We start from the raw sequence: 15,586 nt of genomic DNA, 5'->3' as shown, positions 1-15,586 counted from the left end.
GATGACACCATATGGCTCAATCTTCAAGCGGATCCGTCCCCCATTGACTTTACATTGAAAGTCTGAACGGATCCGCTCAGGCTACTTTCGCACTTAGAAATTTTTCTAAGTTATTAATGCAGACGGATCCGTACTGAACGGAGCCTCCGTCTGCATTAATATGATCGGATCCGTTCAGAACGGATCCGATCAAGCGCTAGTGTGAAAGTAGCCTTACATGCTGACTTACCACTAGCTGCCATCATTTTGTAACTGTTACTGGTTGCGCCCATTGAATTCATTGACAGAAAAGCCACAACAATAACATGAAGAAAGGACACGATGCCAAATAAAAGATGCAACAAACCCTTGAAACCGCATACATGTCAGTTTTAATGAGTGAATAGGATTTCATGGAACTCATTCATCATAACATCTTGCTACCTCAGTGTTTCCACAGTGAAAGATCACTGGGAATAACCCAGTGTAATCCCACCTCTTCTATTTCGTTAACCTAGGAGGTGGGCCCCTATTCACTGGGCCCCATAACAGCTGCCATATGTGCTGCTCTGGGAGGTGTGCACTTCTAAATAATAGCTAGATAAATAATGTATAATAATGTTATAATGCCATTTTTTTTTCTCCATTTACATTTACCCTTTTCTTGGCAAAGAAACACCATGGATCTCTCACACCGTGGGGTTACACATACGGTAAGTGCTGTCTTTTGTACAAATAGATGCATTATTTCTAACTGTCACTTCCATTGTCGGTCTGTACAATATAAAACACAATATGTGACATGACACAGAATGCACTGTAAAGAAATAGTCTCCGTTGTCACTTTAATATATAGATGACATTAAAGGGGTATTTCCAACATTTATAGCGTATCTATGGGATATGCCGCTGTAAATGTAATTAAATAACAAGTATCATAGGTATCATTATGAGTAGTTATCATATATACATATCTACATATAGATGCTTAAAGGGGTTCTGCACTTTGTTTAAACCTGGGACCCCCGCCGATCAGTTGTTTGAGAAGGCAGCGGCGCTCCACCAGCGCCGCAGCCTTCTCACTGTTTACCGCTGGCCGAGTGACGTCACGACTTGTATCAACTGGCCTGGGCGGGGCTAAGCTCCATTCAAGGGAACGGAGCTTAGCCCCGCCCAGGCAAGTTGATACTAGTCATAACGTCACTGGGCCAGCGGTAAACAGTGAGAAGGACGCGCCTGGAGCGCCGCTGCCTTCTCAAACAGCTGATCGGTGGGGATCCCGGGTGTCGGACCCGCGCCGATCATCAGTTTAAACAAAGTGCAGAACCCCTTTAAGGCTTATTGCACATGAACATGTGCACTCCGTGGCCGTATTGCGGACCGCATTTGCATTCCGCATCACGGATGTGGACCCATTCACTTCAATGGGTCCGCAAATCCGGAGATGCGGAATGGTGCAGAACGGAACCCTACGGAAGCACTACAGAGAGCGTCCGTGGGGTTTCGTCCCGTACTTCCGTTCCTCAAAAAGATAGAAAATATCCTATCTTTTTGCGGAATGGCCGGATCGCGGACCCATTAAAGTGAATGGGTCCACGATCCGCTGAGGCTGCCCCACGGTGGGTGTTCGTGCATTGCGGCCCGCAGCACAGCCAAGAGGCCTAAAGGGGTTGTCTAGCTTTTACTAAGTGATGACCAATTTTCAGGATAGGCCATCACTAGCTGATTGGCAAGGGTCCGACACCCCACAACCCAGCCAGCTCTGGCAACTGTGTAGTGGACAGAGCTCTTTACTGCAGCGCTGCTCACATTGACTTCAATGCAGTGCAGTGACAAGCTCCTTCTACTACATAGTTGGTGAAGCTGTATAGTTCTGGCGATACCTTCCAGTGATGGAACTACACCCGAACAATTGATTGGAGGGAGTGCAGGGTGTCAGACTACCATCGATCAGCTAGTGATGGCTTATTTCCACTCATGATAATTGAATTAGAAGAGGATACTTGTCACTTTAGACGGGGTGTGTGTGTGCTTGAAATCATTGTCTTTTTCTGTTAACCATGGTTACCTCCAAGGAAGCACATGCAGTCATCATTGCTTTGCATCAAAAGGGCTTCACATTGCTGCTTGTAAGAACCATTATTTGGATCATGAAGAACTTTAAGGAGAGAGGTTTAACTGCTGTGAAGAAGGCTTCAGGTTGCCCAAGAAAGTTAAACGATTGTCAGAACTGTCTCCTAAAGAGGATTCAGCTATGGAATTGAGTCACCACCAGTGCAGAGCTTGCTCAGGAATGGCAGCAGGTAGGTGTGAGGGCATCTGCATGCAAAGGCTTTTGGAGGATGGCCTAGTGTCAAGAAGGGCGGCAAAGAAGCCACTTCTCTCCAGAAAAAACATCAAGAATGCACATACAGTAAGAAGAGAGAAAGCACACTCATAGGTAGGACATATGGAACAAGAAAGTGCACAATATACAGTCAGGTGCTCACCTTGCCCTGTCGTGCAAGAGGCGCAACATCCTTGATGGCTTATTAACAATGCAAGCGTCCAGGGAGCTGCCTCATGCAAAATCCTCAGGTCACAATGGATCAGGTGAATGGGTCAGTGTGCTAACCACAAAATGATGGATAGCACACTGAAGAAAAATACCATTGTGTGCATGAGCCGTAATGCAGATAGATTGCAGTCCATTATGATAATGCTGATGCTTTGCTTTCTTTTGGTTTTCTTTACTTTTTTAAATGATTGTGTTGCTGTTTCTGTACCATCAAGTAAATGTTTTGTAGATTAAAATGATGAACATTTGTCCACATGTGAACAGATAATTAAACATATGTACACATCATTCATAGCTGAAAAAAATAGTAACAAATAGCACTTTACAAATTCTACATCTGAACTAGGTAGATTTTTCATTTGTGACTGAACTCACTATGTGTCGTAGATGAAACAAATGCTCTTTTTCCACTCGTGCTTGGCCACAAAAATCCAGACTTCTCCTTTAGCAGTAGTCAGCAAGTCAGGGATAAGTGCATCTTTTGAACCTGTGCGCTGGACAGGTCTAATTCTTTCCTTCCCTCCTCACATTGTTCAGTTACATCCATCTATTTAGTCATCGGATTGTGCCCATTGTAGGAGTAACAGGCACCATCTGTACCATCCCATGGGGATTGTGGTTTGGCCTTGTATCCTTGTGAAATGTTTCTGTAATTTGACAATTATGACCAGTAAACACTGGATTACAGCATTTGTATTTCGATACATGGATTAAACTCTTTTATGATATGTTAATGCCTATGTTTTTCTGGTCATTTATTACAAATGATTATTTTTCATTTCATTGAAACATTAACATCAGACTATACAAGAATTTTAAGCATAGCATGTCAGAGAAGGGAGAAAACACAGAAACACATTGATGTTACATGAAAAAACATGGCCATATAAACCTTAATGCTAATGTAATACCTTCAGGACCAGACACAGTTTAGACAAGAACTAAAGTTCTTTTATTTATTTGTCTCAATAATGTGATTTGTGGTTTTTTTCTTCATTTTTGTAATTTTTTTTTATTTTTAGTCTTTTTTATGTATGTAGGATATCCTATAATGGGCTTTATTATTTTATACATTTTATTATAGTAGCATCCCTAGTAAAGTGACGTTTTTTTCAGTCTGGCTAGTCTATTTAGACCCATCAGCAACCTCCTCATTCAGTAACCTGGTGCTGTGTACTGTATGTTAAATAGGATAAATGAAAACTGCATCTGCCTTCTCCATTCAGCTATTCACCAAACTCTGTATATATTCAGTGCTGCAGATTTAAAAGGGTTGTTACACCATTAAAGGAGTTGTCCGGGTCCAGAGCTGAACCTGGACACAACCCGATCTGCACTCATTCACCATGAATGAGTGGAGCATCGGAGCTTTTCATCCTCCAATGCTCTACTTTGCCCTGCATGATTTTCTTGAGATCAGGTGGCGTATCTCCATGGGCAGTGGCGGATCCAGAGCCTGGTCTCGGGAGGGGCACTTCCAGATTATTTTCTGTCCGCCGCCACAAAACAATGGTGCTTATAGAACAGACTACACAGTGTAGAGGTATACTGTGAATTGTGTGGCACAGTGTATGCTATATGTGTCTAACAAACATATTTCACATGAAAACTTACAATTATTTGGCTTGGCCCTTGGGGATCTCGGACACCACTTCAACAATTTGGCTGGGGGGCTCGGTGGTGCTGCTACTAGGGGGCTCATACCATGGCAGAGTAATAAAGCCCACCATAATTCCCCCCAGTAGAAATAATTGTTATAATGTGACAGTGCAAAAAATACCCCCTTGTAATGCCCCCAGGTGAGCAAATGTCCCCATAGTACCCCCATAATGTGCCAGTATAAAATACCCCTATATAGTGCCCCCAGTAAATGCCCCCATAGTGCTTCTCTCCCCCTTCCTCCTAGTGCCCCCCATAATGTACCAATATAAAATGCCCCATATATAGTGCCCCAGTAGATGCCCTCAGTGTCCCCATAACTGTAAATTACAGCTATTCACTGTATTTTGGTATGAACATTTTTGGGGGAATTTTTTTTTTTATTAAAATGTAAGATATAACATAGGTTTTATAATAAACCAGTCAATTACTCTAGAATACAATATATAATAAGAACATTTAGGAGATTAAAGTGGTAGTATAGTACGGAACAGGTAGTAAAGATAGGGGTAAAGGGGAAGAAATAGGGTTGTGGAGTGGAGGGAAAGGTATTCCTTCTATATTGTTGAGATAATGGTGGTGTACTATGTTTGTAGATATAAAATATTATCTACAGTATAATTAGATAAAAACTCTGTAGATCAGCAGAAGATCTTCCAGGTTGCCCAGACCTTCTGATATTTATGATGCACTGGGGCTTCCCAAACGGAGAGTTCTTCCATATGAAAGACATTCTGCACAGAAGATTTGCATGTCCTTGATGGTTTAGGTTTTTGTGATAATTTCTGCCTTTCAGCCTGTTTCTCCATTTTCTCTTTGTATACAGTCCTGTATGTATTCTTAGATCAAATTATGTGTGTATCCTTTCAAGGTTTCCTATTTCGTGTATTTTGTTCCAGTTTCTATTATACTGATAACCATCAATCTATAGCATTGGAAAACCATATCATAACGGTGTTAGATTGTTTTTGCAGTGAATGGTAATGTTAGATGATTTTTAACCTTCACATTTCTTCAACACTATAGAAAACAAACACAATAGAACAACACCAAGCAAAGCAAACAAATAAAGTCTACAAAAAGGCATTAGTGGTCTAATCAAGCATGGCTGAATGTTGGGAGGCAAAAGTCAAGTCCCCTCTAATGACTTTGTGATTATTGGTGATTTAGTCAAAGACTGGCATTCATAGGGCACTGAATTGTTAATGACGCAATTTGTGTTACATTCTACTAGCTGCATTTAGCAGTCACATCTTCCAGCTATACATTCCTTTAACTAAAGATTCACATGGGGCAGCTTTGTTCCTTTCCTACGAACGCTAGTTAGCGATGATCTGCACGATTATCTGCTGGTGTAATACAGCGTTAAATTCCTACAGTGGCCACGTTACTGTACATAGCAGTGAAAGGCTGAAAAACTAGTTTTTTGTTGCAGCTTTTCTTCACTATGGCCTCCTGCACACAACTGTATTTCCAATCCGCATCCGAATATCTTTGCTGCCCATAGCAACCAATCAGAGCCCAATTTTAATTTTGTATTCTGTGCTTGAAATATAAAAGCTACACTGTGACTGGTTCATATTTGCAACAAAGACGTTTTTTCTCTGTTAGGGGCCGTTCACACAGAGGGGTTTTACTGCAGAATTTTGGAAAGGGCAGCCTTGCTGAAATTTCGCTAAAAACCCACTGACTGCTGCGTCCTTTCTGCTTCCTATTCATTTCAATGGGAGGCAGCTCTGAAGATCACGGGAGGACATGTCCAGGCAAAATTCCACTGTAAAATCTGTTCTGTGAACGTCCCCAAAGAGAGTTTTCATAAATCTGACCATAAGTGTTTTTCGTTTCATGTGTCTTAGGGCACAAACATAAAGCAAAGGATTCTGTACAACGATTCATATTCACAGTTCATACTATGGAGCAATATGTATTTGTGCCACTGTATGTGGCCTCCCTTAAGGATGCATTCACACGGCCGTATGAATGGGTCCGAATCAGTTCCGCAATTTTGTTCCGTTCCGCCGGCCCCGGAAAAAAAAATAGAGCATGTCCTATTGTCCACAATTGTGGCCAAGAATAGGCATTTTCTAAAGCGTTGGCCATGTGTGGTCCACAAAGTGCTGAACGTACATGGCCGGTATCCATGTTTTGTGGATCCGCAATGTGCGGAACGGAAAACACGGCACGGTCGTGTGAATGCACCCTAAAAGGGGCTAACCACATGGCTTGTTAACTCCTTAATGACCAGGCCTGAAAAGGCCTTAAAGGGGTTCTCCAGGAATTTTAAAAATGAAAATACTTAAATATTTTATGATAAATATATTCACAAATACCTTTCATTACTTAGAATGGCTAGTTTTGTCTAGGGAACAATCATTAGGAGAAATAAAATGGCCGCTGTCCTATCATTACACACAAAACCTGTCCTAATAACACAGGAGGACAAGTTACTTCACCACAATCAGCCATAGTGCTGTCTCATCCTCCTCTCTGCTTGTTAGGAATCATGATCCTGAATATAGGGGAATCTCTGTGGGAATGGAGATGATGAGGAGACATGAGAGGAGGGTGAGATGTGGCTGATGAGCAACAGCTCTTTTTTACAGTCTCCATTACCACAGTCTGTCCTGTCTGTCCTCTCTGTACTTCATGTCTCCTCATGAACTAAATTCCCCAGAGATTCAGCTAAACTTCTTATCATCTGTATTCAGGATCATAATCCTTGACAAGTAGGAGAGGAGGGGGAGGATGAGGCAGCTCTTTACTTCAGTGTTGTAAAGTAACTTGTCCTCTTGTGTGATCAGGACAGGTTTTGTGTGAGCTAATGGGACAGCGGCCATTTTGTTTCCCCTGATTGCGCCCCAGGCAAAATGAGCCATTATAAATAATGAAAGGTATTTGAGAATATATTTATAGTAAAGTAATATTTAAGTATTTTTATTTTCTTATTCTTATTTTTTCATTAAGTTGGCCTTCATTAAGTTAAGTCTGTGGCTTTGTTTTTTTTAAATAAATTTTTGTTGTTGTTATTCATAGGAACATCTGAATTAAAGGGATTCTGTCATCAGAATTTAGACCTATAACCTAAACATATGGCGAGGTCCCTACTAATACACTAAATCCTAAAGTGACTTTATCAAATGCGCCTGTGGCTCTATAATCATAAAAAACAGGTTTATATCACCTGTCACTCACGTCAGAAATGTGTCCAAGGGGTCGTCTCTCCTCAGCCAGATCCCGCAGGTTCGAGCGAAGTGCGCCGGCCGGCGCATGCACACTTTGCTAAACAAGGCCGCTTCCAGTAGTCCGCAGGGGCGCATCAGGTTATACCTAGTGCGCATGCGCTGGATCTGGCTGAAGAGACCGGACGTTAGAGAGGCGGCGATGAACCAAGGTAGGCGGATCTAATGAAAGGGAGGGCGGCGATTTCAATTCAGAAGGCGGCGCTGGGCTCCGAAAGGAGAAGGCTGCAGCCGGGCCCCCTGCATCATGAGACGACCCCTTGAACACATTTGTGACGTGAGTGACAGGTGATATAAACCTGTTTTTTATGATTATAGAGCCACAGGCGCATTTGATAAAGTCAGTTTAGGATTCAGTGTATTACTAGGGACATCGCCATATGTTTAGGTTATAGGCCTAAATTCTGATGATAGAATCCTTTTAATTTTTTTTTGGGTGGGGGGTTACAGATTTTTTATTTTATTTTTTACTTTATATTATTTATAACATTTTTTAAAATCTCATTATGGTATTACTATTTTACTATTGCTATTTTCTGTATGCTAATACATTATGCTCTGTGTATTTATGACACCGGCTAGGCAACACTTGAGATGCCTCCCACAGTCTCTCATTGGGTCACTGGAAAATCCAGTGACCCAATCATAGGGAGGGATCCATTTTGATAATGCCATAGTATGAACCATGGCAAAGAATTAACAGTTTCCTCTGATCCAAGCTATGAAGCAAAAGCCTGCACTAAGAACCTGAGCTGTTAGTAACAATTTGTTCTTAGTGCAGCAGTTCCCCTGATGCCGGTAACCCCCTCTACTGCAACAGTGCCAAGAGACGTCACTGCAGACTGAGGCCCTTCACCATCCACTGTCAAAAGACATTTGACGGTCTTTAAGTGGTTAGAGAGGACCTGTAATCACTTTTGGGAATCAAAATGACTTACCTGCCATGATTCTCACTGGTTCCCTGATCATTGCACCTTTTTTTTCATTTTTTATTTGTGACCCCCCCCCCCCCCAATACCTTTTGGCACACTACATGAGGGGTGGACACCACCCATGGAGCTGGCCTTTTTCCCGGAGGACCTTGGCTCTGTGTAACGGTAAGTGGGTGTGGACCCACTGTGCCAACTAATCGGTTTGGGTTTGGACTAAACCTAAGGGCGGAGTAGATGAGAAGGCTGATGCGAAACACGTGTCAGGGTCTCTAGGAGGTGCCACTAGCCGGGTCTGTATTGTGTATATGTTTTGAATCATGCTTTTTTATCTAGGTGGGGGAGCCACATGGTTAGATTTTGTATTTATTTATACTTGTTTTTCCATGCCACCTTCTCCATTACCTGCAATGCTATAACTTGATGTCCCAACATGTTTTGTGCACTCTCCATGTGGTTGTGTTTGTCTTTGCCAATTTATGGATCTATTTATTTGTTTTATCGATTTCAATAAAGATATATTTTTGGATATACATTTGTGTATTATAGTTGTGTATATGTTGAGTGCCTGGGCTTGTCCCATCTAGGAGCTATTCATTTTTGACCCTTGCGTTCTCTTCGTGTTGTACAACAGTATTCCGGTTTTGTGTTTTATTGCTCATTGGTATACTGTTTCAAATATGTGTATTTCATGTACTCTAAATAAAAATTTTTACCCTGCCCTTAGAAATGGAGAAATGCATTTTGTTGCATTATTTTAGGTGGAATTGCTATATTTCCTGTTTTTATATCTTATATAAATTACAATGTTTGGTTCTGGGTAAATATTCAATCTACTTATTTAAATGCAGGTAAAAGAAAACATAATTATTTGTTTGCAGACCTCCTACACAAAAAGAAGCTTATGTAAAGCAAGTACCAGTGTGTTCCTGAGTGATAACATTTAAATCTGTTCATCCCGTTCAACTCTTTATAGTAATCATAACTGAGACACCGTCATGGGGACAGACTGAGTTATTCTTTGTGAAGGATAATAGGCTTAAAAACGAACATTTTCTGAATCATTTCATGGTTAGAGGGAAGACAGTCAATTAAGTGTTGGTGTTTAGTAAGGAACCCTGCAAAGACCTGTCAACAATTCAGCGGGGTAGGATTTGCTCAGTGACCTACAGGGCCTTGAGGTTCACAAAACCCAATGAATGGATCAGCTTTTTATGGGCTATTTCCACACAAGAACAACCTGATTTGTCCACTGATAAGGTTGAACACATCTGTGAAGGAAAAGAGAACAAGACAGTGTTACTTATACATTTATGTAACAATAAGGTTGACAGATTGAATTATCCACATATTGAAAGGCAACATTTTCAGAGAAATACGATTATCAAAGAAAGCCTTTTTTATTTGCCAGTTATTAGAAGTTAAAATGTTATTGTAGTTTTGGTGCATTTTTTGTGTGGTTTTTATGCGTTTATTTGGTCCAGATTTTCTGTTTATATTAACAACCTCATTAAAGTTTGCGTGGAAAACCTCTAAATAGAAGGTGTAGAATTGCACAAACAATTGGCATGTTGCATATTTTAAAATATACACAGCAGGTTAATTTCCGCATGTAAAAAATACAAAAAGTGTACATGGGATTTGGCAAATATCATTCTCTTTGCTGGTATGCTGCAGTTTTTCCTCACAAAAATCCACACGGAAAAATCGCATGTAATCTGCCTCGTGCAGTTATCCTAAAGCTGCCTGCACATGGTGCAGATTCTCCTGCGGAAAAACCCACTGTGTAATGTGCCAGCAACGTGTATAAGATTAAACAAATCTCATTTGCACTTTGCTTTTTTTAATTCTGTATGAAAATTAACCTGCCGTGTAGATTTTTAAATCCGCAGCATCTCAATTCTTTGTGTGGTTCTTTTGTGCGGATTTCACCCTTTTCAATGCAAAACCGCATCAAATGTGCAGCAAGTTTTTGGTGCGGAAACGTGCAGAAATCTGCATGGAAATTTGTGCGGGAATTCTGCAAAACAGTCCATACCGGTATGTAGGTAGCCTAAGGGTGCTTTTACACACACCTGATTTTGCTGCAGAAAATTTCTGTGACTAAAAATCAGTACCATTCATCTGAATGTGGTTGTTTTCATAGTAAGCACATGGATTTCTGCAAGCCCAGTGCAGGTGAATGGAACTGATTTACAGTTGCAGACATTTTCTTCAATAAAATCTGCCGTATGTAAAGGCACCCTCAATTTTCATAGTATACACAAGAGCCCACATGTATCATTATTGGTTTATTCTGTGTCAGTTATATTTAATTTATTAGCACTTTTTTGAAGTTTAGTTTGTGAAAAATGTATCAAGTGTCATATACCGTTTCTGAAATTTGTGGCAGTTTGTATTAGAGAAAGTGTGTTATTTTTTTGATTTAATTGGCTTACATTTTACACCCCACCTGCTGGTAGAAGTCAGATACCGTTCTATTGTAAATTGAAAAAAACGAAAAATGCTATTTATTAATGTGTATAAGTATTAACCCTGCCCATAATGACTAGCACTTGGCTAATGAATCACAAAGTGGCAAATTTTTACTTACGGTAATCACAAAAACCTGTGTAAGAAATAATCTACACAGAAAAAGTACCAAAAAAGTGATTTGGAGGGCTTTATACGTATGGGCCAGTTAAATTAACTGATCAGAAAGATGGCATATACACTCACCTAAAGAATTATTAGGAACACCTGTTCTATTTCTCATTAATGCAATTATCTAGTCAACCAATCACATGGCAGTTGCTTCAATGCATTTAGGGGTGTGGTCCTGGTCAAGACAATCTCCTGAACTCCAAACTGAATGTCAGAATGGGAAAGAAAGGTGATTTAAGTAATTTTGAGCGTGGCATGGTTGTTGGTGCCAGACCGGCCGGTCTGAGTATTTCACAATCTGCTCAGTTACTGGGATTTTCACGCACAACCATTTCTAGGGTTTACAAAGAATGGTGTGAAAAGGGAAAAACATCCAGTATGCGGCAGTCCTGTGGGCAAAAATGCCTTGTGGATGCTAGAGGTCAGAGGAGAATGGGCCGACTGATTCAAGCTGATAGAAGAGCAACGTTAACTGAAATAACCACTCGTTACAACCGAGGTATGCAGCAAAGCATTTGTGAAGCCACAACACGCACAACCTTGAGGCGGATGGGCTACAACAGCAGAAGACCCCACTGGGTACCACTCATCTCCACTACAAATAGGAAAAAGAGGCTACAATTTGCACGACCTCACCAAAATTGGACTGTTGAAGACTGGAAAAATGTTGCCTGGTCTGATGAGTCTCAATTTCTGTTGAGACATTCAAATGGTAGAGTCTGAATTTGGCGTAAACAGAATGAGAACATGTATCCATCCTCTGATGGCTACTTCCAGCAGGATAATGCATCATGTCACAAAGCTCGAATCATTTCAAATTGGTTTCTTGAACATGACAATGAGTTCACTGTACTAAAATGGCCCCCACAGTCACCAGATCTCAACCCAATAGAGCATCTTTGGGATGTGGTGGAATGGGAGCTTCATGCCCTGGATGTGCATCCCTCAAATCTCCATCAACTGCAAGATGCTATCCTATCAATATGGGCCAACATTTCTAAAGGATGCTATCAGCACCTTGTTGAATCAATGCCACGTAGAATTAAGGCAGTTCAGAAGGCAAAAGGGGGTCCAACACCGTATTAGTATGGTGTTCCTAATAATTCTTTAGGTGAGTGTATAATTTCCTATCATTTTTAGAAGTGCATAGAAATATTTTCATATTTCTGTTACGGCAATAGGGGAAATTTTTCTAAGTTAAGTGCATCAGAATTGTTCCTCAATATGCCCCCAAAAATGGTGTACAGTGCATGCCTTGCACAATATTTATTATGTGTTTTTGACAATTTTTGTGCCTCACTAGACAAGGGGAGTGGCTTAACTGGAAAGAAGGCTGTGGCTTGGTGAGAAGAGGCATGTCTTAAAATGCATTACAATGCACCAACATTTTGTTGTACAGTGGGCCAATGAATAAGTGGTGTAAAATGCAACAGAGTTTTCAGTTCTAGCAAGTTGCACCAAATTTATCATACTGTCATACATTTGCCTCATATTTACAATGCCTGGTCTAAGTTTGTGCTTTCTAAATATTACACACGATTAGCAAATCTGATTGCAGAATTGTCGTCTTATGGGGAATAGCAGGGGTTTACTTTTCTAGAAAGGGAACGTATATTGCCTTGTCCATAGTTTAGGAGGGGAATCTATGAGTGTGAACCCATCCACCCTTCATAGATCATTCAGCCACACAGTTCAGGCTTTACAGAAGTAATCAGAAATTGTCATCATGTCAGCTTGTAGTCAGTAGATGCATGTGTAAAAAGGGTCAGAAAGAAAAATGTCATAATTCAGTCTTAATAATTCAACATGCTTGGCAAAAGATGTTTTCAGATGTGTCAATTTTTGGGTAATTTATGGATAAAACATTCCCTGTTGTTTTCAATTGAACAAAAGTATTGAAAATTTGCTATAGTAAAAAATCTGAAAGCATAGACAACTGTTTAAATTTATAAGTGTATGTCACATTTAGAGAGGGTGGAGAAGCTTACTACCTAATGAGTAATACAGACCTGATAAAGGTATACCAAAACCCTTGTCCACAATGCATAAAAATGGTGCCAGACAGGTCCCCTGTTCTGCCCGCCCCGCTCCTCTTGATTGATGTGACGGTTCGCAGCACCGTTGACGAAATACTGCGCCTGCGCCATTCACTTCTGTCTTCGGCAAAGTGAGTGAAGGCCGCTCTCCTGGTGCCGGCTTCCTTACTGTGACGTAGTCGGCGCAGGCGCAGTGGGGAGTCCGGCACCAGGAGCGCATCATTCACTCACTGCGCCTGCGCCGAATACAGAAGTGAACGGCGCAGGTGCGGGATTTCGTCAACGATGCTGCGAACCGTCACATCAATCAAGAGGAGCTGGGCGGGCAGAACAGGGGACCTGGGCGGGATAAAGGGTGAGTAGATGGAGCCTCTAGGTGCTGATTTTACGCCCACATAGCACCTAGAGGCTCATTAGCATATTATAAAAGTGCTTATTTTACCAAAACGGCTGCAGGGAGACATGTCAAAAACATACTGTTATGTAGTGCTGACATTAGCGCATCGCTAATGTCAGTCAGCTACATAACAGTATTTCTGGTGGTAGAAACCCTTTAAACTCCATCATCCTGGTAAAATCATATCTGGTGAGAGATCTATCTTTGTTTCAAGGACATTATGTTATGCAGAGCTGTTGAGCTAGTTTTAACTGTTATTCAGGGAGTTGTTAATACTGTTAACTAGCCATGCAGTCGATGTATAGGCAGCCATTTTACCATGTGCTTTAGTGTTATGCAAATGTTACAGTACATGCTATGCTATATGCTTATTCATGTTATTTGTATTTTTATAGTTTTATCATCAAATACTCCTGTTTTACCAATAAACAAGTTAGACTACAAAGAACAGTCCTCTTATTTGGAAGACAAGAATGGTTTATGCTGAATGTCAGACTGCACACTGTGTGATCGTGTATCAAGACAAAACAGTAAAACAGATGCTAGTAACTAATGATAGTGGATCTGACTACACGGAGCCGCCATCACACACGCAGTCCTGTGTATAAGATTGAAGCGTCTGCCATACAGTCACAAGAAGTGAGAGTGCAGCCCCCCAGCAAGTGCAGCACGATCCAGACCACGCTGAAGTCCGTTTCTACTCAGACTGAGTCTGCACAGCGACATTAAGCAACCAGCAAAGGCACACAATGTCCGCTAGCCAGGCATCATCATACAGGACCAGGTAACAAGCAAGCTGCTCTAGCAAGTCCTCAATAAAAGAAAAGGCTGCTCTCGCCCATGCAGAAGCTGAGGCTGCAAAAGTAAGGTCTTCCTTTGCTGCACAAGAGATGCAACTAAAGCTAAGGCAAGCAGATCAAGAAACAGAAAGAGCATGCGTGCAAGCGTCAATGGAAAAGGAGAGAGTACGCATGCAAGCGTCATTGGAAGAGGAGAGAGTACGCCTGGAAGAAGAGAAAGTACGCCGTCAAGCGTCAATGGAAATAGAGAGAGTACTTCTTCAAGCGTCACTGGAAAACCTTGCCACAGAGAAAGAAGCAGCAGCCGCAATAGCCAAAGCAGAGTACCTGGAAGCCTTGGAGTTCCCCAAATCCGAGAAACACAGCCAAGTACTTGGGCCAGACCTAGATGAACAAGATCCAGCACAGCGCATCTCAGAATATGTCTATCAGCATCCCAAGACAGATGACAACTGTGATCCAGTATATCAGCCAGCTTATACAGAGTGCTAAAGATCCTACTTTGAACCACAGTACCTCAAGCAGGACGGTATACGACAAGGCGATGCTGACCACAACTACCACCCTACAGAACAAAAGCTACAACTTTCGTTTCGACTTAAAGGGACACCCTTTGCTTCAGAATAGTATATATATACAGACTGCCTTAAGCCAGAAACCCCTAAAATGTATGGTGATACACCACACATGCAGCATAACAACACCACACCAGGTAGTATTGGCGCCAACCAGGCCGCCATGGACTTCGCTAAGTTCTTAACAGGAGCTGGTTACCCAAGGACTTATAAAGTTCACCGATCGCCTCGAGAACTACAGGGCATGGCGAGCCTCCTTCCAGAATGCCATAAGAGACTTAGATATTTCCTATAGTGAGGAGTTAGATCTCTTGGTAAAGTGGCTTGGAAGCGAGTCTGCTGAACACGCCAAAAGAATCAGAGACATTAACTATCCGGGCAAAGGCCTAAAAATGGTGTGGGAAAGACTTGAGTGTTATGGGTAGAAGCTATAGAAAATGCTTTATATAAGAGAATTGATAATTTTCCCAGAATAGTGGGAAACTTACTGACTTGTTAATAGAGGTACAGGTTGCTCAGGCAGAGGGAGATGTGCCAGTGCTAGCATTCCTGGACAACGCCAGAGGTGTCAACCCGATCGTCCAAAAACTCCCTTATAACCTACAGAAGAAGTAGATCACGCATGGATCTAATTATAAACAGGTTCATAATGTAAACTACAAATTGGCGTGGTATTAAAAAGCAGGAAGTGCTCAACCCCATATGCAGTGGTGCATCTATACCGGGGGAAGGGGGGGATAAGATCCTGCCCTTGTGGCCCGTTGCTAATGGC

General features: G+C 41.5%; 1 long non-coding RNA gene across 1 annotated transcript in view; it reads left to right on the top strand.

The window, feature by feature from the left end:
- Positions 1 to 14,452, top strand: part of LOC120988866 — a 32,325-nt gene extending 17,873 nt beyond the window's left edge. Inside the window, exon 4 of the long non-coding RNA XR_005776196.1 lies at positions 14,267 to 14,452. This is a non-coding gene — a long non-coding RNA (uncharacterized LOC120988866). The remainder of the gene's footprint in view (positions 1 to 14,266) is intronic.
- Positions 14,453 to 15,586: the final 1,134 nt, after the last annotated feature.

This window comes from Bufo bufo, chromosome 2 (assembly GCF_905171765.1).
Source record: "Bufo bufo chromosome 2, aBufBuf1.1, whole genome shotgun sequence".
Lineage (NCBI taxonomy): Eukaryota > Metazoa > Chordata > Amphibia > Anura > Bufonidae > Bufo > Bufo bufo.
Note: the sequence above shows the minus strand (reverse complement) of the source record. Positions and strands in the feature narration are given on the sequence as shown.